Source organism: Taudactylus pleione, unplaced genomic scaffold (genome assembly GCF_031769625.1).
Source record: "Taudactylus pleione unplaced genomic scaffold, aTauple2 ptg000731l, whole genome shotgun sequence".
Classification (NCBI taxonomy): domain Eukaryota; kingdom Metazoa; phylum Chordata; class Amphibia; order Anura; family Myobatrachidae; genus Taudactylus; species Taudactylus pleione.
The window spans coordinates 3,696,630-3,719,419 of NW_028285133.1; positions in this window are offsets into that span (position 1 = coordinate 3,696,630).

A 22,790-nucleotide genomic window follows, 5' to 3' on the forward strand; every position below is an offset into this window, starting at 1 on the left:
AAATATATGTGAACTATATAAATAACTGGAAATAATGATATTACCTATATTTATAAAAAAGTTGAATGTTTTATTTTTTAGAAATTTACTCTTTAGTGCTGTGTATTAACTATGGAGACAAAATTTTTTTTTTTCCAGAATTTTTGTTTGTCTGGTTGTTCATTCCGGCATTACACAAAAACTACTGTAAAGTGACAGGCAGCTGATTTGTTGGTACCTAATCTCTCTCCACTTTATATCTCTCCAATGTTTGCTATATCTCCCCTAAGTACCAAATATTATCATTTTGGACATGTGGTGATTATTTTTGTAAGGATGGTTTATGTGGCATTACCAAGGAACTTATATTATAGAATTTTAATATATTTTTTAATATACTCTGTAAAGCACTACAGAATATGTGTGCACTTTATAAATAACTGGTAATAATAATAGTTTATGTGGCATTACCAATGGATTTCTATTATAGAATTTTGATATATTTTTAATATACTCTGTAAAGCACTACAGAATATGTGTGCACTTTATAAATAACTGGTGATAATAATATTATCTTTTTTATTATAAAGTTTTATTGGAACTGTTATGGGGAAATGTACTTCATAGGGCTCTGTATGAACTATGGAGACAAAACAATATTTTTTCAGAATTTTGGTGATTATCTTTATTAGGATAGTTTAGGTGGCATTGCCAATGGAATTCTATAATATATGTTTTATACATGTTGTAAATTGCTCCTAATATAATGGGCAGCAAGGATGGTGTAGTGGTTAGCATTACTACCTCCCAGCAAAGAGGTTGTGGGTTCGATTCCCACCTTGGCCTGATAATCTCCCCACTCTTAATTCCCACCTTGGCCTGATAATCTCCCCACTCTTAATTGGTTCCTGGTTAATTGGTTTCCCACTCTCTCTGAAAAGCACTGTAAAATATATGTGAACTATATAAATAACTGGAAATAATGATATTACCTATATTTATAAAAAAGTTGAATGTTTTATTTTTTAGAAATTTACTCTTTAGTGCTGTGTATTAACTATGGAGACAAAATTTTTTTTTTTCCAGAATTTTTGTTTGTCTGGTTGTTCATTCCGGCATTACACAAAAACTACTGTAAAGTGACAGGCAGCTGATTTGTTGGTACCTAATCTCTCTCCACTTTATATCTCTCCAATGTTTGCTATATCTCCCCTAAGTACCAAATATTATCATTTTGGACATGTGGTGATTATTTTTGTAAGGATGGTTTATGTGGCATTACCAAGGAACTTATATTATAGAATTTTAATATATTTTTTAATATACTCTGTAAAGCACTACAGAATATGTGTGCACTTTATAAATAACTGGTAATAATAATAGTTTATGTGGCATTACCAAGGGATTTCTATTATAGAATTTTAATATATTTTTAATATACTCTGTAAAGCACTACAGAATATGTGTGCACTTTATAAATAACTGGTGATAATAATATTATCTTTTTTATTATAAAGTTTTATTGGAACTGTTATGGGGAAATGTACTTCATAGGGCTCTGTATGAACTATGGAGACAAAACAATATTTTTTCAGAATTTTGGTGATTATCTTTATTCGGACAGTTTAGGTGGCATTGCCAATGGAATTCTATAATATATGTTTTATACATGTTGTAAATTGCTCCTAATATAATGGGCAGCAAGGATGGTGTAGTGGTTAGCATTACTACCTCCCAGCAAAGAGGTTGTGGGTTCGATTCCCACCTTGGCCTGATAATCTCCCCACTCTTAATTCCCACCTTGGCCTGATAATCTCCCCACTCTTAATTGGTTCCTGGTTAATTGGTTTCCCACTCTCTCTGAAAAGCACTATAAAATATATGTGAACTATATAAATAACTGGAAATAATGATATTACCTATATTTATAAAAAAGTTGAATGTTTTATTTTTTAGAAATTTACTCTTTAGTGCTGTGTATTAACTATGGAGACAAAATTTTTTTTTTTCCAGAATTTTTGTTTGTCTGGTTGTTCATTCCGGCATTACACAAAAACTACTGTAAAGTGACAGGCAGCTGATTTGTTGGTACCTAATCTCTCTCCACTTTATATCTCTCCAATGTTTGCTATATCTCCCCTAAGTACCAAATATTATCATTTTGGACATGTGGTGATTATTTTTGTAAGGATGGTTTATGTGGCATTACCAAGGAACTTATATTATAGAATTTTAATATATTTTTTAATATACTCTGTAAAGCACTACAGAATATGTGTGCACTTTATAAATAACTGGTAATAATAATAGTTTATGTGGCATTACCAAGGGATTTCTATTATAGAATTTTAATATATTTTTAATATACTCTGTAAAGCACTACAGAATATGTGTGCACTTTATAAATAACTGGTGATAATAATATTATCTTTTTTATTATAAAGTTTTATTGGAACTGTTATGGGGAAATGTACTTCATAGGGCTCTGTATGAACTATGGAGACAAAACAATATTTTTTCAGAATTTTGGTGATTATCTTTATTAGGATAGTTTAGGTGGCATTGCCAATGGAATTCTATAATATATGTTTTATACATGTTGTAAAATGCTCCTAATACAATGGGCAGCAAGGATGGTGTAGTGGTTAGCATTACTACCTCCCAGCAAAGAGGTTGTGGGTTCGATTCCCACCTTGGCCTGATAATCTCCCCACTCTCAATTCCCTCGTTGGCCTGATAATCTCCCCACTCTTAATTGGTTCCTGGTTAATTGGTTTCCCACTCTCCTGGTTGGTTAATTGCTTCCCACAATACATGAATTGGCAACTTGTCTCTGAAAAGCACTGTAAAATATATGTGAACTATATAAATAACTGGAAATAATGATATTACCTATATTTATTAAAAAGTTGAATGTTTTATTTTTTAGAAATTTATTCTTTAATGCTGTGTATTAACTATGGAGACAAAATTTTTTTTTTTCCAGAATTTTTGTTTGTCTGGTTGTTCATTCTGGCATTACACAAAAACTACTGTAAAGTGACAGGCAGCTGATTTGTTGGTACCTAATCTCTCTCCACTTTATATCTCTCCAGCGTTTGCTATATCTCCCCTAAGTACCAAATATTATCATTTTGGACATGTGGTGATTATTTTTGTAAGGATGGTTTATGTGGCATTACCAAGGAACTTATATTATAGAATTTTAATATATTTTTTAATATACTCTGTAAAGCACTACAGAATATGTGTGCACTTTATAAATAACTGGTAATAATAATAGTTTATGTGGCATTACCAAGGGATTTCTATTATAGAATTTTAATATATTTTTAATATACTCTGTAAAGCACTACAGAATATGTGTGCACTTTATAAATAACTGGTGATAATAATATTATCTTTTTTATTATAAAGTTTTATTGGAACTGTTATGGGGAAATGTACTTCATAGGGCTCTGTATGAACTATGGAGACAAAACAATATTTTTTCAGAATTTTGGTGATTATCTTTATTAGGATAGTTTAGGTGGCATTGCCAATGGAATTCTATAATATATGTTTTATACATGTTGTAAATTGCTCCTAATATAATGGGCAGCAAGGAAGGTGTAGTGGTTAGCATTACTACCTCCCAGCAAAGAGGTTGTGGGTTCGATTCCCACCTTGGCCTGATAATCTCCCCACTCTTAATTCCCACCTTGGCCTGATAATCTCCCCACTCCTAATTGGTTCCTGGTTAATTGGTTTCCCACTCTCTCTGAAAAGCACTGTAAAATATATGTGAACTATATAAATAACTGGAAATAATGATATTACCTATATTTATAAAAAAGTTGAATGTTTTATTTTTTAGAAATTTTTTCTTTAGTGCTGTGTATTAACTATGGAGACAAAATTTTTTTTTTCCAGAATTTTTGTTTGTCTGGTTGTTCATTCTGGCATTACACAAAAACTACTGTAAAGTGACAGGCAGCTGATTTGTTGGTACCTAATCTCTCTCCACTTTATATCTCTCCAGCGTTTGCTATATCTCCCCTAAGTACCAAATATTATCATTTTGGACATGTGGTGATTATTTTTGTAAGGATGGTTTATGTGGCATTACCAAGGAACTTATATTATAGAATTTTAATATATTTTTTAATATACTCTGTAAAGCACTACAGAATATCTGTGCACTTTATAAATAACTGGTAATAATAATAGTTTATGTGGCATTACCAAGGGATTTCTATTATAGAATTTTAATATATTTTTAATATACTCTGTAAAGCACTACAGAATATGTGTGCACTTTATAAATAACTGGTAATAATAATATTATCTTTTTTATTATAAAGTTTTATTGGAACTGTTATGGGGAAATGTACTTCATAGGGCTCTGTATGAACTATGGAGACAAAACAATATTTTTTCAGAATTTTGGTGATTATCTTTATTAGAATAGTTTAGGTGGCATTGCCAATGGAATTCTATAATATATGTTTTATACATGTTGTAAAATGCTCCTAATATAATGGGCAGCAAGGATGGTGTAGTGGTTAGCATTACTACCTCCCAGCAAAGAGGCTGTGGGTTCAATTCCCACTCTTAATTCCCACCTTGGCCACTCTTAATTGGTTCCTGGTTAATTGGTTTCCCACTCTCCTGGTTGGTTAATTGCTTCCCACAATACATGAATTGGCAACTTGTCTCTGAAAAGCACTGTAAAATATATGTGAACTATATAAATAACTGGAAATAATGATATTACCTATATTTATAAAAAAGTTGAATGTTTTATTTTTTAGAAATTTACTCTTTAGTGCTGTGTATTAACTATGGAGACAAAATTTTTTTTTTTCCATAATTTTTGTTTGTCTGGTTGTTCATTCTGGCATTACACAAAAACTACTGTAAAGTGACAGGCAGCTGATTTGTTGGTACCTAATCTCTCTCCACTTTATATCTCTCCAGCGTTTGCTATATCTCCCCTAAGTACCAAATATTATCATTTTGGACATGTGGTGATTATTTTTGTAAGGATGGTTTATGTGGCATTACCAAGGAACTTATATTATAGAATTTTAATATATTTTTTAATATACTCTGTAAAGCACTACAGAATATCTGTGCACTTTATAAATAACTGGTAATAATAATAGTTTATGTGGCATTACCAAGGGATTTCTATTATAGAATTTTAATATATTTTTAATATACTCTGTAAAGCACTACAGAATATGTGTGCACTTTATAAATAACTGGTAATAATAATATTATCTTTTTTATTATAAAGTTTTATTGGAACTGTTATGGGGAAATGTACTTCATAGGGCTCTGTATGAACTATGGAGACAAAACAATATTTTTTCAGAATTTTGGTGATTATCTTTATTAGGATAGTTTAGGTGGCATTGCCAATGGAATTCTATAATATATGTTTTATACATGTTGTAAAATGCTCCTAATATAATGGGCAGCAAGGATGGTGTAGTGGTTAGCATTACTACCTCCCAGCAAAGAGGCTGTGGGTTCGATTCCCACTCTTAATTCCCACCTTGGCCTGATAATCTCACCACTCTTAATTGGTTCCTGGTTAATTGGTTTCCCACTCTCCTGGTTGGTTAATTGCTTCCCACAATACATGAATTGGCAACTTGTCTCTGAAAAGCACTGTAAAATATATGTGAACTATATAAATAACTGGAAATAATGATATTACCTATATTTATAAAAAAGTTGAATGTTTTATTTTTTAGAAATTTACTCTTTAGTGCTGTGTATTAACTATGGAGACAAAATTTTTTTTTTTCCAGAATTTTTGTTTGTCTGGTTGTTCATTCCGGCATTACACAAAAACTACTGTAAAGTGACAGGCAGCTGATTTGTTGGTACCTAATCTCTCTCCACTTTATATCTCTCCAATGTTTGCTATATCTCCCCTAAGTACCAAATATTATCATTTTGGACATGTGGTGATTATTTTTGTAAGGATGGATTATGTGGCATTACCAAGGAACTTATATTATAGAATTTTAATATATTTTTTAATATACTCTGTAAAGCACTACAGAATATCTGTGCACTTTATAAATAACTGGTAATAATAATAGTTTATGTGGCATTACCAAGGGATTTCTATTATAGAATTTTAATATTTTTTTAATATACTCTGTAAAGCACTACAGAATATGTGTGCACTTTATAAATAACTGGTAATAATAATATTATCTTTTTTATTATAAAGTTTTATTGGAACTGTTATGGGGAAATGTACTTCATAGGGCTCTGTATGAACTATGGAGACAAAACAATATTTTTTCAGAATTTTGGTGATTATCTTTATTAGAATAGTTTAGGTGGCATTGCCAATGGAATTCTATAATATATGTTTTATACATGTTGTAAAATGCTCCTAATATAATGGGCAGCAAGGATGGTGTAGTGGTTAGCATTACTACCTCCCAGCAAAGAGGCTGTGGGTTCAATTCCCACTCTTAATTGGTTCCTGGTTAATTGGTTTCCCACTCTCCTGGTTGGTTAATTGCTTCCCACAATACATGAATTGGCAACTTGTCTCTGAAAAGCACTGTAAAATATATGTGAACTATATAAATAACTGGAAATAATGATATTACCTATATTTATAAAAAAGTTGAATGTTTTATTTTTTAGAAATTTACTCTTTAGTGCTGTGTATTAACTATGGAGACAAAATTTTTTTTTTTCCATAATTTTTGTTTGTCTGGTTGTTCATTCTGGCATTACACAAAAACTACTGTAAAGTGACAGGCAGCTGATTTGTTGGTACCTAATCTCTCTCCACTTTATATCTCTCCAGCGTTTGCTATATCTCCCCTAAGTACCAAATATTATCATTTTGGACATGTGGTGATTATTTTTGTAAGGATGGTTTATGTGGCATTACCAAGGAACTTATATTATAGAATTTTAATATATTTTTTAATATACTCTGTAAAGCACTACAGAATATCTGTGCACTTTATAAATAACTGGTAATAATAATAGTTTATGTGGCATTACCAAGGGATTTCTATTATAGAATTTTAATATATTTTTAATATACTCTGTAAAGCACTACAGAATATGTGTGCACTTTATAAATAACTGGTAATAATAATATTATCTTTTTTATTATAAAGTTTTATTGGAACTGTTATGGGGAAATGTACTTCATAGGGCTCTGTATGAACTATGGAGACAAAACAATATTTTTTCAGAATTTTGGTGACTATCTTTATTAGGATAGTTTAGGTGGCATTGCCAATGGAATTCTATAATATATGTTTTATACATGTTGTAAAATGCTCCTAATATAATGGGCAGCAAGGATGGTGTAGTGGTTAGCATTACTACCTCCCAGCAAAGAGGCTGTGGGTTCAATTCCCACTCTTAATTCCCACCTTGGCCTGATAATCTCCCCACTCTTAATTGGTTCCTGGTTAATTGGTTTCCCACTCTCCTGGTTGGTTAATTGCTTCCCACAATACATGAATTGGCAACTTGTCTCTGAAAAGCACTGTAAAATATATGTGAACTATATAAATAACTGGAAATGAAATAATGATATTACCTATATTTATAAAAAAGTTGAATTTTTTATTTTTTAGAAATTTACTCTTTAGTGCTGTGTATTAACTATGGAGACAAAATTTTTTTTTTTCCAGAATTTTTGTTTGTCTGGTTGTTCATTCCGGCATTACACAAAAACTACTGTAAAGTGACAGGCAGCTGATTTGTTGGTACCTAATCTCTCTCCACTTTATATCTCTCCAATGTTTGCTATATCTCCCCTAAGTACCAAATATTATCATTTTGGACATGTGGTGATTATTTTTGTAAGGATGAATTATGTGGCATTACCAAGGAACTTATATTATAGAATTTTAATATATTTTTTAATATACTCTGTAAAGCACTACAGAATATGTGTGCACTTTATAAATAACTGGTAATAATAATAGTTTATGTGGCATTACCAAGGGATTTCTATTATAGAATTTTAATATATTTTTAATATACTCTGTAAAGCACTACAGAATATGTGTGCACTTTATAAATAACTGGTGATAATAATATTATCTTTTTTATTATAAAGTTTTATTGGAACTGTTATGGGGAAATGTACTTCATAGGGCTCTGTATGAACTATGGAGACAAAACAATATTTTTTCAGAATTTTGGTGATTATCTTTATTAGGATAGTTTAGGTGGCATTGCCAATGGAATTCTATAATATATGTTTTATACATGTTGTAAAATGCTCCTAATATAATGGGCAGCAAGGATGGTGTAGTGGTTAGCATTACTACCTCCCAGCAAAAAGGCTGTGGGTTTGATTCCCACTCTTAATTCCCACCTTGGCCTGATAATCTCCCCACTCTTAATTGGTTCCTGGTTAATTGGTCTCCCACTCTCCTGGTTGGTTAATTGCTTCCCACAATACATGAATTGGCAACTTGTCTCTGAAAAGCACTGTAAAATATATGTGAACTATATAAATAACTGGAAATAATGATATTACCTATATTTATAAAAAAGTTGAATGTTTTATTTTTTAGAAATTTACTCTTTAGTGCTGTGTATTAACTATGGAGACAAAATTTTTTTTTTCCAGAATTTTTGTTTGTCTGGTTGTTCATTCCGGCATTACACAAAAACTACTGTAAAGTGACAGGCAGCTGATTTGTTGGTACCTAATCTCTCTCCACTTTATATCTCTCCAATGTTTGCTATATCTCCCCTAAGTACCAAATATTATCATTTTGGACATGTGGTGATTATTTTTGTAAGGATGGATTATGTGGCATTACCAAGGAACTTATATTATAGAATTTTAATATATTTTTTAATATACTCTGTAAAGCACTACAGAATATCTGTGCACTTTATAAATAACTGGTAATAATAATAGTTTATGTGGCATTACCAAGGGATTTCTATTATAGAATTTTAATATTTTTTTTAATATACTCTGTAAAGCACTACAGAATATGTGTGCACTTTATAAATAACTGGTAATAATAATATTATCTTTTTTATTATAAAGTTTTATTGGAACTGTTATGGGGAAATGTACTTCATAGGGCTCTGTATGAACTATGGAGACAAAACAATATTTTTTCAGAATTTTGGTGATTATCTTTATTAGGATAGTTTAGGTGGCATTGCCAATGGAATTCTATAATATATGTTTTATACATGTTGTAAAATGCTCCTAATATAATGGGCAGCAAGGATGGTGTAGTGGTTAGCATTACTACCTCCCAGCAAAGAGGCTGTGGGTTCGATTCCCACTCTTAATTCCCACCTTGGCCTGATAATCTCCCCACTCTTAATTGGTTCCTGGTTAATTGGTTTCCCACTCTCCTGGTTGGTTAATTGCTTCCCACAATACATGAATTGGCAACTTGTCTCTGAAAAGCACTGTAAAATATATGTGAACTATATAAATAACTGGAAATAATGATATTACCTATATTTATAAAAAAGTTGAATGTTTTATTTTTTAGAAATTTACTCTTTAGTGCTGTGTATTAACTAATGTTAATGTTTTATTTTTTAGAAATTTACTCTTTAGTGCTGTGTATTAACTATGGAGACAAAATTTTTTTTTTTTCCAGAATTTTTGTTTGTCTTGTTGTTCATTCCGGCATTACACAAAAACTACTGTAAAGTGACAGGCAGCTGATTTGTTGGTACCTAATCTCTCTCCACTTTATATCTCTCCAGCGTTTGCTATATCTCCCCTAAGTACCAAATATTATCATTTTGGACATGTGGTGATTATTTTTGTAAGGATGGTTTATGTGGCATTACCAAGGAACTTATATTATAGAATTTTAATATATTTTTTAATATATTCTGTAAAGCACTACAGAATATCTGTGCACTTTATAAATAACTGGTAATAATAATAGTTTATGTGGCATTACCAAGGGATTTCTTTTATAGAATTTTAATATATTTTTAATATACTCTGTAAAGCACTACAGAATATGTGTGCACTTTATAAATAACTGGTAATAATAATATTATCTTTTTTATTATAAAGTTTTATTGGAACTGTTATGGGGAAATGTACTTCATAGGGCTCTGTATGAACTATGGAGACAAAACAATATTTTTTCAGAATTTTGGTGATTATCTTTATTAGGATAGTTTAGGTGGCATTGCCAATGGAATTCTATAATATATGTTTTATACATGTTGTAAAATGCTCCTAATATAATGGGCAGCAAGGATGGTGTAGTGGTTAGCATTACTACCTCCCAGCAAAGAGGCTGTGGGTTCAATTCCCACTCTTAATTCCCACCTTGGCCTGATAATCTCCCCACTCTTAATTGGTTCCTGGTTAATTGGTCTCCCACTCTCCTGGTTGGTTAATTGCTTCCCACAATACATGAATTGGCAACTTGTCTCTGAAAAGCACTGTAAAATATATGTGAACTATATAAATAACTGGAAATAATGATATTACCTATATTTATAAAAAAGTTGAATGTTTTATTTTTTAGAAATTTACTCTTTAGTGCTGTGTATTAACTATTGAGACAAAATTTTTTTTTTTTCCAGAATTTTTGTTTGTCTGGTTGTTCATTCCGGCATTACACAAAAACTACTGTAAAGTGACAGGCAGCTGATTTGTTGGTACCTAATCTCTCTCCACTTTATATCTCTCCAATGTTTGCTATATCTCCCCTAAGTACCAAATATTATCATTTTGGACATGTGGTGATTATTTTTGTAAGGATGAATTATGTGGCATTACCAAGGAACTTATATTATAGAATTTTAATATATTTTTTAATATACTCTGTAAAGCACTACAGAATATGTGTGCACTTTATAAATAACTGGTAATAATAATAGTTTATGTGGCATTACCAAGGGATTTCTATTATAGAATTTTAATATATTTTTAATATACTCTGTAAAGCACTACAGAATATGTGTGCACTTTATAAATAACTGGTGATAATAATATTATCTTTTTTATTATAAAGTTTTATTGGAACTGTTATGGGGAAATGTACTTCATAGGGCTCTGTATGAACTATGGAGACAAAACAATATTTTTTCAGAATTTTGGTGATTATCTTTATTAGGATAGTTTAGGTGGCATTGCCAATGGAATTCTATAATATATGTTTTATACATGTTGTAAAATGCTCCTAATATAATGGGCAGCAAGGATGGTGTAGTGGTTAGCATTACTACCTCCCAGCAAAGAGGCTGTGGGTTCAATTCCCACTCTTAATTCCCACCTTGGCCTGATAATCTCCCCACTCTTAATTGGTTCCTGGTTAATTGGTTTCCCACTCTCCTGGTTGGTTAATTGCTTACCACAATACATGAATTGGCAACTTGTCTATGAAAAGCACTGTAAAATATATGTGAACTATATAAATAACTGGAAATAATGATATTACCTATATTTATAAAAAAGTTGAATGTTTTATTTTTTAGAAATTTACTCTTTAGTGCTGTGTATTAACTATGGAGACAAAAATTTTTTTTTCCAGAATTTTTGTTTGTCTGGTTGTTCATTCCGGCATTACACAAAAACTACTGTAAAGTGACAGGCAGCTGATTTGTTGGTACCTAATCTCTCTCCACTTTATATCTCTCCAATGTTTGCTATATCTCCCCTAAGTACCAAATATTATCATTTTGGACATGTGGTGATTATTTTTGTAAGGATGAATTATGTGGCATTACCAAGGAACTTATATTATAGAATTTTAATATATTTTTTAATATACTCTGTAAAGCACTACAGAATATGTGTGCACTTTATAAATAACTGGTAATAATAATAGTTTATGTGGCATTACCAAGGGATTTCTATTATAGAATTTTAATATATTTTTAATATACTCTGTAAAGCACTACAGAATATGTGTGCACTTTATAAATAACTGGTGATAATAATATTATCTTTTTTATTATAAAGTTTTATTGGAACTGTTATGGGGAAATGTACTTCATAGGGCTCTGTATGAACTATGGAGACAAAACAATATTTTTTCAGAATTTTGGTGATTATCTTTATTAGGATAGTTTAGGTGGCATTGCCAATGGAATTCTATAATATATGTTTTATACATGTTGTAAAATGCTCCTAATATAATGGGCAGCAAGGATGGTGTAGTGGTTAGCATTACTACCTCCCAGCAAAAAGGCTGTGGGTTTGATTCCCACTCTTAATTCCCACCTTGGCCTGATAATCTCCCCACTCTTAATTGGTTCCTGGTTAATTGGTCTCCCACTCTCCTGGTTGGTTAATTGCTTCCCACAATACATGAATTGGCAACTTGTCTCTGAAAAGCACTGTAAAATATATGTGAACTATATAAATAACTGGAAATAATGATATTACCTATATTTATAAAAAAGTTGAATGTTTTATTTTTTAGAAATTTACTCTTTAGTGCTGTGTATTAACTATGGAGACAAAATTTTTTTTTTCCAGAATTTTTGTTTGTCTGGTTGTTCATTCCGGCATTACACAAAAACTACTGTAAAGTGACAGGCAGCTGATTTGTTGGTACCTAATCTCTCTCCACTTTATATCTCTCCAATGTTTGCTATATCTCCCCTAAGTACCAAATATTATCATTTTGGACATGTGGTGATTATTTTTGTAAGGATGGATTATGTGGCATTACCAAGGAACTTATATTATAGAATTTTAATATATTTTTTAATATACTCTGTAAAGCACTACAGAATATCTGTGCACTTTATAAATAACTGGTAATAATAATAGTTTATGTGGCATTACCAAGGGATTTCTATTATAGAATTTTAATATTTTTTTAATATACTCTGTAAAGCACTACAGAATATGTGTGCACTTTATAAATAACTGGTAATAATAATATTATCTTTTTTATTATAAAGTTTTATTGGAACTGTTATGGGGAAATGTACTTCATAGGGCTCTGTATGAACTATGGAGACAAAACAATATTTTTTCAGAATTTTGGTGATTATCTTTATTAGAATAGTTTAGGTGGCATTGCCAATGGAATTCTATAATATATGTTTTATACATGTTGTAAAATGCTCCTAATATAATGGGCAGCAAGGATGGTGTAGTGGTTAGCATTACTACCTCCCAGCAAAGAGGCTGTGGGTTCAATTCCCACTCTTAACTCCCACCTTGGCCTGATAATCTCCCCACTCTTAATTGGTTCCTGGTTAATTGGTTTCCCACTCTCCTGGTTGGTTAATTGCTTTCCACAATACATGAATTGGCAACTTGTCTATGAAAAGCACTGTAAAATATATGTGAACTATATAAATAACTGGAAATAATGATATTACCTATATTTATAAAAAAGTTGAATGTTTTATTTTTTAGAAATTTACTCTTTAGTGCTGTGTATTAACTATGGAGACAAAATTTTTTTTTTCCAGAATTTTTGTTTGTCTGGTTGTTCATTCTGGCATTACACAAAAACTACTGTAAAGTGACAGGCAGCTGATTTGTTGGTACCTAATCTCTCTCCACTTTATATCTCTCCAGCGTTTGCTATATCTCCCCTAAGTACCAAATATTATCATTTTGGACATGTGGTGATTATTTTTGTAAGGATGGTTTATGTGGCATTACCAAGGAACTTATATTATAGAATTTTAATATATTTTTTAATATACTCTGTAAAGCACTACAGAATATCTGTGCACTTTATAAATAACTGGTAATAATAATAGTTTATGTGGCATTACCAAGGGATTTCTATTATAGAATTTTAATATATTTTTAATATACTCTGTAAAGCACTACAGAATATGTGTGCACTTTATAAATAACTGGTGATAATAATATTATCTTTTTTATTATAAAGTTTTATTGGAACTGTTATGGGGAAATGTACTTCATAGGGCTCTGTATGAACTATGGAGACAAAACAATATTTTTTCAGAATTTTGGTGATTATCTTTATTAGGATAGTTTAGGTGGCATTGCCAATGGAATTCTATAATATATGTTTTATACATGTTGTAAAATGCTCCTAATATAATGGGCAGCAAGGATGGTGTAGTGGTTAGCATCACTACCTCCCAGCAAAGAGGCTGTGGGTTCAATTCCCACTCTTAATTCCCACCTTGGCCTGATAATCTCCCCACTCTTAATTGGTTCCTGGTTAATTGGTTTCCCACTCTGCTGGTTGGTTAATTGCTTTCCACAATACATGAATTGGCAACTTGTCTATGAAAAGCACTGTAAAATATATGTGAACTATATAAATAACTGGAAATAATGATATTACCTATATTTATAAAAAAGTTGAATGTTTTATTTTTTAGAAATTTACTCTTTAGTGCTGTGTATTAACTATGGAGACAAAATTTTTTTTTTCCAGAATTTTTGTTTGTCTGGTTGTTCATTCTGGCATTACACAAAAACTACTGTAAAGTGACAGGCAGCTGATTTGTTGGTACCTAATCTCTCTCCACTTTATATCTCTCCAGCGTTTGCTATATCTCCCCTAAGTACCAAATATTATCATTTTGGACATGTGGTGATTATTTTTGTAAGGATGGTTTATGTGGCATTACCAAGGAACTTATATTATAGAATTTTAATATATTTTTTAATATACTCTGTAAAGCACTACAGAATATCTGTGCACTTTATAAATAACTGGTAATAATAATAGTTTATGTGGCATTACCAAGGGATTTCTATTATAGAATTTTAATATATTTTTAATATACTCTGTAAAGCACTACAGAATATGTGTGCACTTTATAAATAACTGGTAATAATAATATTATCTTTTTTATTATAAAGTTTTAATGGAACTGTTATGGGGAAATGTACTTCATAGGGCTCTGTATGAACTATGGAGACAAAACAATATTTTTTCAGAATTTTGGTGATTATCTTTATTAGGATAGTTTAGGTGGCATTGCCAATGGAATTCTATAATATATGTTTTATACATGTTGTAAAATGCTCCTAATATAATGGGCAGCAAGGATGGTGTAGTGGTTAGCATTACTACCTCCCAGCAAAGAGGCTGTGGGTTCAATTCCCACTCTTAATTCCCACCTTGGCCTGATAATCTCCCCACTCTTAATTGGTTCCTGGTTAATTGGTTTCCCACTCTCCTGGTTGGTTAATTGCTTACCACAATACATGAATTGGCAACCTGTCTTTGAAAAGCACTGTAAAATATATGTGAACTATATAAATAACTGGAAATAATGATATTACCTATTTATAAAAAAGTTGAATGTTTTATTTTTTAGAAATTTACTCTTTAGTGCTGTGTATTAACTATGGAGACAAAATTTTTTTTTCCAGAATTTTTGTTTGTCTGGTTGTTCATTCCGGCATTACACAAAAACTACTGTAAAGTGACAGGCAGCTGATTTGTTGGTACCTAATCTCTCTCCACTTTATATCTCTCCAATGTTTGCTATATCTCCCCTAAGTACCAAATATTATCATTTTGGACATGTGGTGATTATTTTTGTAAGGATGAATTATGTGGCATTACCAAGGAACTTATATTATAGAATTTTAATATATTTTTTAATATACTCTGTAAAGCACTACAGAATATGTGTGCACTTTATAAATAACTGGTAATAATAATAGTTTATGTGGCATTACCAAGGGATTTCTATTATAGAATTTTAATATATTTTTAATATACTCTGTAAAGCACTACAGAATATGTGTGCACTTTATAAATAACTGGTAATAATAATATTATCTTTTTTATTATAAAGTTTTAATGGAACTGTTATGGGGAAATGTACTTCATAGGGCTCTGTATGAACTATGGAGACAAAACAATATTTTTTCAGAATTTTGGTGATTATCTTTATTAGGATAGTTTAGGTGGCATTGCCAATGGAATTCTATAATATATGTTTTATACATGTTGTAAAATGCTCCTAATATAATGGGCAGCAAGGATGGTGTAGTGGTTAGCATTACTACCTCCAAGCAAAGAGGCTGTGGGTTCAATTCCCACTCTTAACTCCCACCTTGGCCTGATAATCTCCCCACTCTTAATTGGTTCCTGGTTAATTGGTTTCCCACTCTCCTGGTTGGTTAATTGCTTTCCACAATACATGAATTGGCAACTTGTCTATGAAAAGCACTGTAAAATATATGTGAACTATATAAATAACTGGAAATAATGATATTACCTATATTTATAAAAAAGTTGAATGTTTTATTTTTTAGAAATTTACTCTTTAGTGCTGTGTATTAACTATGGAGACAAAATTTTTTTTTTCCAGAATTTTTGTTTGTCTGGTTGTTCATTCTGGCATTACACAAAAACTACTGTAAAGTGACAGGCAGCTGATTTGTTGGTACCTAATCTCTCTCCACTTTATATCTCTCCAGCGTTTGCTATATCTCCCCTAAGTACCAAATATTATCATTTTGGACATGTGGTGATTATTTTTGTAAGGATGGTTTATGTGGCATTACCAAGGAACTTATATTATAGAATTTTAATATATTTTTTAATATACTCTGTAAAGCACTACAGAATATCTGTGCACTTTATAAATAACTGGTAATAATAATAGTTTATGTGGCATTACCAAGGGATTTCTATTATAGAATTTTAATATATTTTTAATATACTCTGTAAAGCACTACAGAATATGTGTGCACTTTATAAATAACTGGTGATAATAATATTATCTTTTTTATTATAAAGTTTTATTGGAACTGTTATGGGGAAATGTACTTCATAGGGCTCTGTATGAACTATGGAGACAAAACAATATTTTTTCAGAATTTTGGTGATTATCTTTATTAGGATAGTTTAGGTGGCATTGCCAATGGAATTCTATAATATATGTTTTATACATGTTGTAAAATGCTCCTAATATAATGGGCAGCAAGGATGGTGTAGTGGTTAGCATTACTACCTCCCAGCAAAGAGGCTGTGGGTTCAATTCCCACTCTTAATTCCCACCTTGGCCTGATAATCTCCCCACTCTTAATTGGTTCCTGGTTAATTGGTTTCCCACTCTCCTGGTTGGTTAATCGTTTTCCACAATACATGAATTGGCAACTTGTCTATGAAAAGCACTGTAAAATATATGTGAACTATATAAATAACTGGAAATAATGATATTACCTATATTTATAAAAAAGTTGAATGTTTTATTTTTTAGAAATTTACTCTTTAGTGCTGTGTATTAACTATGGAGACAAATTTTTTTTTTTCCAGAATTTTTGTTTGTCTGGTTGTTCATTCTGGCATTACACAAAAACTACTGTAAAGTGACAGGCAGCTGATTTGTTGGTACCTAATCTCTCTCCACTTTATATCTCTCCAGCGTTTGCTATATCTCCCCTAAGTACCAAATATTATCATTTTGGACATGTGGTGATTATTTTTGTAAGGATGGTTTATGTGGCATTACCAAGGAACTTATATTATAGAATTTTAATATATTTTTTAATATACTCTGTAAAGCACTACAGAATATCTGTGCACTTTATAAATAACTGGTAATAATAATAGTTTATGTGGCATTACCAAGGGATTTCTATTATAGAATTTTAATATATTTTTAATATACTCTGTAAAGCACTACAGAATATGTGTGCACTTTATAAATAACTGGTAATAATAATATTATCTTTTTTATTATAAAGTTTTAATGGAACTGTTATGGGGAAATGTACTTCATAGGGCTCTGTATGAACTATGGAGACAAAACAATATTTTTTCAGAATTTTGGTGATTATCTTTATTAGGATAGTTTAGGTGGCATTGCCAATGGAATTCTATAATATATGTTTTATACATGTTGTAAAATGCTCCTAATATAATGGGCAGCAAGGATGGTGTAGTGGTTAGCATTACTACCTCCCAGCAAAGAGGCTGTGGGTTCAATTCCCACTCTTAATTCCCACCTTGGCCTGATAATCTCCCCACTCTTAATTGGTTCCTGGTTAATTGGTTTCCCACTCTCCTGGTTGGTTAATTGCTTACCACAATACATGAATTGGCAACCTGTCTATGAAAAGCACTGTAAAATATATGTGAACTATATAAATAACTGGAAATAATGATATTACCTATTTATAAAAAAGTTGAATGTTTTATTTTTTAGAAATTTACTCTTTAGTGCTGTGTATTAACTATGGAGACAAAATTTTTTTTTTCCAGAATTTTTGTTTGTCTGGTTGTTCATTCCGGCATTACACAAAAACTACTGTAAAGTGACAGGCAGCTGATTTGTTGGTACCTAATCTCTCTCCACTTTATATCTCTCCAATGTTTGCTATATCTCCCCTAAGTACCAAATATTATCATTTTGGACATGTGGTGATTATTTTTGTAAGGATGAATTATGTGGCATTACCAAGGAACTTATATTATAGAATTTTATTATATTTTTTAATATACTCTGTAAAGCACTACAGAATATGTGTGCACTTTATAAATAACTGGTAATAATAATAGTTTATGTGGCATTACCAAGGGATTTCTATTATAGAATTTTAATATATTTTTAATATACTCTGTAAAGCACTACAGAATATGTGTGCACTTTATAAATAACTGGTAATAATAATATTATCTTTTTTATTATAAAGTTTTAATGGAACTGTTATGGGGAAATGTACTTCATAGGGCTCTGTATGAACTATGGAGACAAAACAATATTTTTTCAGAATTTTGGTGATTATCTTTATTAGGATAGTTTAGGTGGCATTGCCAATGGAATTCTATAATATATGTTTTATACATGTTGTAAAATGCTCCTAATATAATGGGCAGCAAGGATGGTGTAGTGGTTAGCATTACTACCTCCCAGCAAAGAGGCTGTGGGTTCAATTCCCACTCCTAATTCCCACCTTGGCCTGATAATCTCCCCACTCTTAATTGGTTCCTGGTTAATTGGTTTCCCACTCTCCTGGTTGGTTAATTGCTTCCCACAATACATGAATTGGCAACTTGTCTCTGAAAAGCACTGTAAAATATATGTGAACTATATAAATAACTGGAAATAATGATATTACCTATATTTATAAAAAAGTTGAATGTTTTATTTTTTAGAAATTTACTCTTTAGTGCTGTGTATTAACTATGGAGACAAAATTTTTTTTTTTCCAGAATTTTTGTTTGTCTGGTTGTTCATTCCGGCATTACACAAAAACTACTGTAAAGTGACAGGCAGCTGATTTGTTGGTACCTAATCTCTCTCCACTTTATATCTCTCCAATGTTTGCTATATCTCCCCTAAGTACCAAATATTATCATTTTGGACATGTGGTGATTATTTTTGTAAGGATGGTTTATGTGGCATTACCAAGGAACTTATATTATAGAATTTTAATATATTTTTTAATATACTCTGTAAAGCACTACAGAATATGTGTGCACTTTATAAATAACTGGTAATAATAATAGTTTATGTGGCATTACCAAGGGATTTCTATTATAGAATTTTAATATATTTTTAATATACTCTGTAAAGCACTACAGAATATGTGTGCACTTTATAAATAACTGGTGATAATAATATTATCTTTTTTATTATAAAGTTTTATTGGAACTGTTATGGGGAAATGTACTTCATAGGGCTCTGTATGAACTATGGAGACAAAACAATATTTTTTCAGAATTTTGGTGATTATCTTTATTAGGATAGTTTAGCTGGCATTGCCAATGGAATTCTATAATATATGTTTTATACATGTTGTAAAATGCTCCTAATATAATGGGCAGCAAGGATGGTGTAGTGGTTAGCATTACTACCTCCCAGCAAAGAGGCTGTGGGTTCAATTCCCACTCTTAATTCCCACCTTGGCCTGATAATCTCCCCACTCTTAATTGGTTCCTGGTTAATTGGTTTCCCACTCTCCTGGTTGGTTAATTGCTTCCCACAATACATGAATTGGCAACTTGTCTCTGAAAAGCACTGTAAAATATATGTGAACTATATAAATAACTGGAAATAATGATATTACCTATATTTATAAAAAAGTTGAATGTTTTATTTTTTAGAAAATTACTCTTTAGTGCTGTGTATTAACTATGGAGACAAAATTTTTTTTTTCCAGAATTTTTGTTTGTCTGGTTGTTCATTCTGGCATTACACAAAAACTACTGTAAAGTGACAGGCAGCTGATTTGTTGGTACCTAATCTCTCTCCACTTTATATCTCTCCAGCGTTTGCTATATCTCCCCGAAGTACCAAATATTATCATTTTGGACATGTGGTGATTATTTTTGTAAGGATGGTTTATGTGGCATTACCAAGGAACTTATATTATAGAATTTTAATATATTTTTTAATATACTCTGTAAAGCACTACAGAATATCTGTGCACTTTATAAATAACTGGTAATAATAATAGTTTATGTGGCATTACCAAGGGATTTCTATTATAGAATTTTAATATATTTTTAATATACTCTGTAAAGCACTACAGAATATGTGTGCACTTTATAAATAACTGGTAATAATAATATTATCTTTTTTATTATAAAGTTTTAATGGAACTGTTATGGGGAAATGTACTTCATAGGGCTCTGTATGAACTATGGAGACAAAACAATATTTTTTCAGAATTTTGGTGATTATCTTTATTAGGATAGTTTAGGTGGCATTGCCAATGGAATTCTATAATATATGTTTTATACATGTTGTAAAATGCTCCTAATATAATGGGCAGCAAGGATGGTGTAGTGGTTAGCATTACTACCTCCCAGCAAAGAGGCTGTGGGTTCAATTCCCACTCTTAATTCCCACCTTGGCCTGATAATCTCCCCACTCTTAATTGGTTCCTGGTTAATTGGTTTCCCACTCTCCTGGTTGGTTAATTGCTTACCACAATACATGAATTGGCAACCTGTCTATGAAAAGCACTGTAAAATATATGTGAACTATATAAATAACTGGAAATAATGATATTACCTATTTATAAAAAAGTTGAATGTTTTATTTTTTAGAAATTTACTCTTTAGTGCTGTGTATTAACTATGGAGACAAAATTTTTTTTTTCCAGAATTTTTGTTTGTCTGGTTGTTCATTCCGGCATTACACAAAAACTACTGTAAAGTGACAGGCAGCTGATTTGTTGGTACCTAATCTCTCTCCACTTTATATCTCTCCAATGTTTGCTATATCTCCCCTAAGTACCAAATATTATCATTTTGGACATGTGGTGATTATTTTTGTAAGGATGAATTATGTGGCATTACCAAGGAACTTATATTATAGAATTTTATTATATTTTTTAATATACTCTGTAAAGCACTACAGAATATGTGTGCACTTTATAAATAACTGGTAATAATAATAGTTTATGTGGCATTACCAAGGGATTTCTATTATAGAATTTTAATATATTTTTAATATACTCTGTAAAGCACTACAGAATATGTGTGCACTTTATAAATAACTGGTAATAATAATATTATCTTTTTTATTATAAAGTTTTAATGGAACTGTTATGGGGAAATGTACTTCATAGGGCTCTGTATGAACTATGGAGACAAAACAATATTTTTTCAGAATTTTGGTGATTATCTTTATTAGGATAGTTTAGGTGGCATTGCCAATGGAATTCTATAATATATGTTTTATACATGTTGTAAAATGCTCCTAATATAATGGGCAGCAAGGATGGTGTAGTGGTTAGCATTACTACCTCCCAGCAAAGAGGCTGTGGGTTCAATTCCCACTCCTAATTCCCACCTTGGCCTGATAATCTCCCCACTCTTAATTGGTTCCTGGTTAATTGGTTTCCCACTCTCCTGGTTGGTTAATTGCTTCCCACAATACATGAATTGGCAACTTGTCTCTGAAAAGCACTGTAAAATATATGTGAACTATATAAATAACTGGAAATAATGATATTACCTATATTTATAAAAAAGTTGAATGTTTTATTTTTTAGAAATTTACTCTTTAGTGCTGTGTATTAACTATGGAGACAAAAATTTTTTTTTTCCAGAATTTTTGTTTGTCTGGTTGTTCATTCCGGCATTACACAAAAACTACTGTAAAGTGACAGGCAGCTGATTTGTTGGTACCTAATCTCTCTCCACTTTATATCTCTCCAATGTTTGCTATATCTCCCCTAAGTACCAAATATTATCATTTTGGACATGTGGTGATTATTTTTGTAAGGATGGTTTATGTGGCATTACCAAGGAACTTATATTATAGAATTTTAATATATTTTTTAATATACTCTGTAAAGCACTACAGAATATGTGTGCACTTTATAAATAACTGGTAATAATAATAGTTTATGTGGCATTACCAAGGGATTTCTATTATAGAATTTTAATATATTTTTAATATACTCTGTAAAGCACTACAGAATATGTGTGCACTTTATAAATAACTGGTGATAATAATATTATCTTTTTTATTATAAAGTTTTATTGGAACTGTTATGGGGAAATGTACTTCATAGGGCTCTGTATGAACTATGGAGACAAAACAATATTTTTTCAGAATTTTGGTGATTATCTTTATTAGGATAGTTTAGGTGGCATTGCCAATGGAATTCTATAATATATGTTTTATACATGTTGTAAAATGCTCCTAATATAATGGGCAGCAAGGATGGTGTAGTGGTTAGCATTACTACCTCCCAGCAAAGAGGCTGTGGGCTCAATTCCCACTCTTAATTCCCACCTTGGCATGATAATCTCCCCACTCTTAATTGGTTCCTGGTTAATTGGTTTCCCACTCTCCTGGTTGGTTAATTGCTTCCCACAATACATGAATTGGCAACTTGTCTATGAAAAGCACTGTAAAATATATGTGAACTATATAAA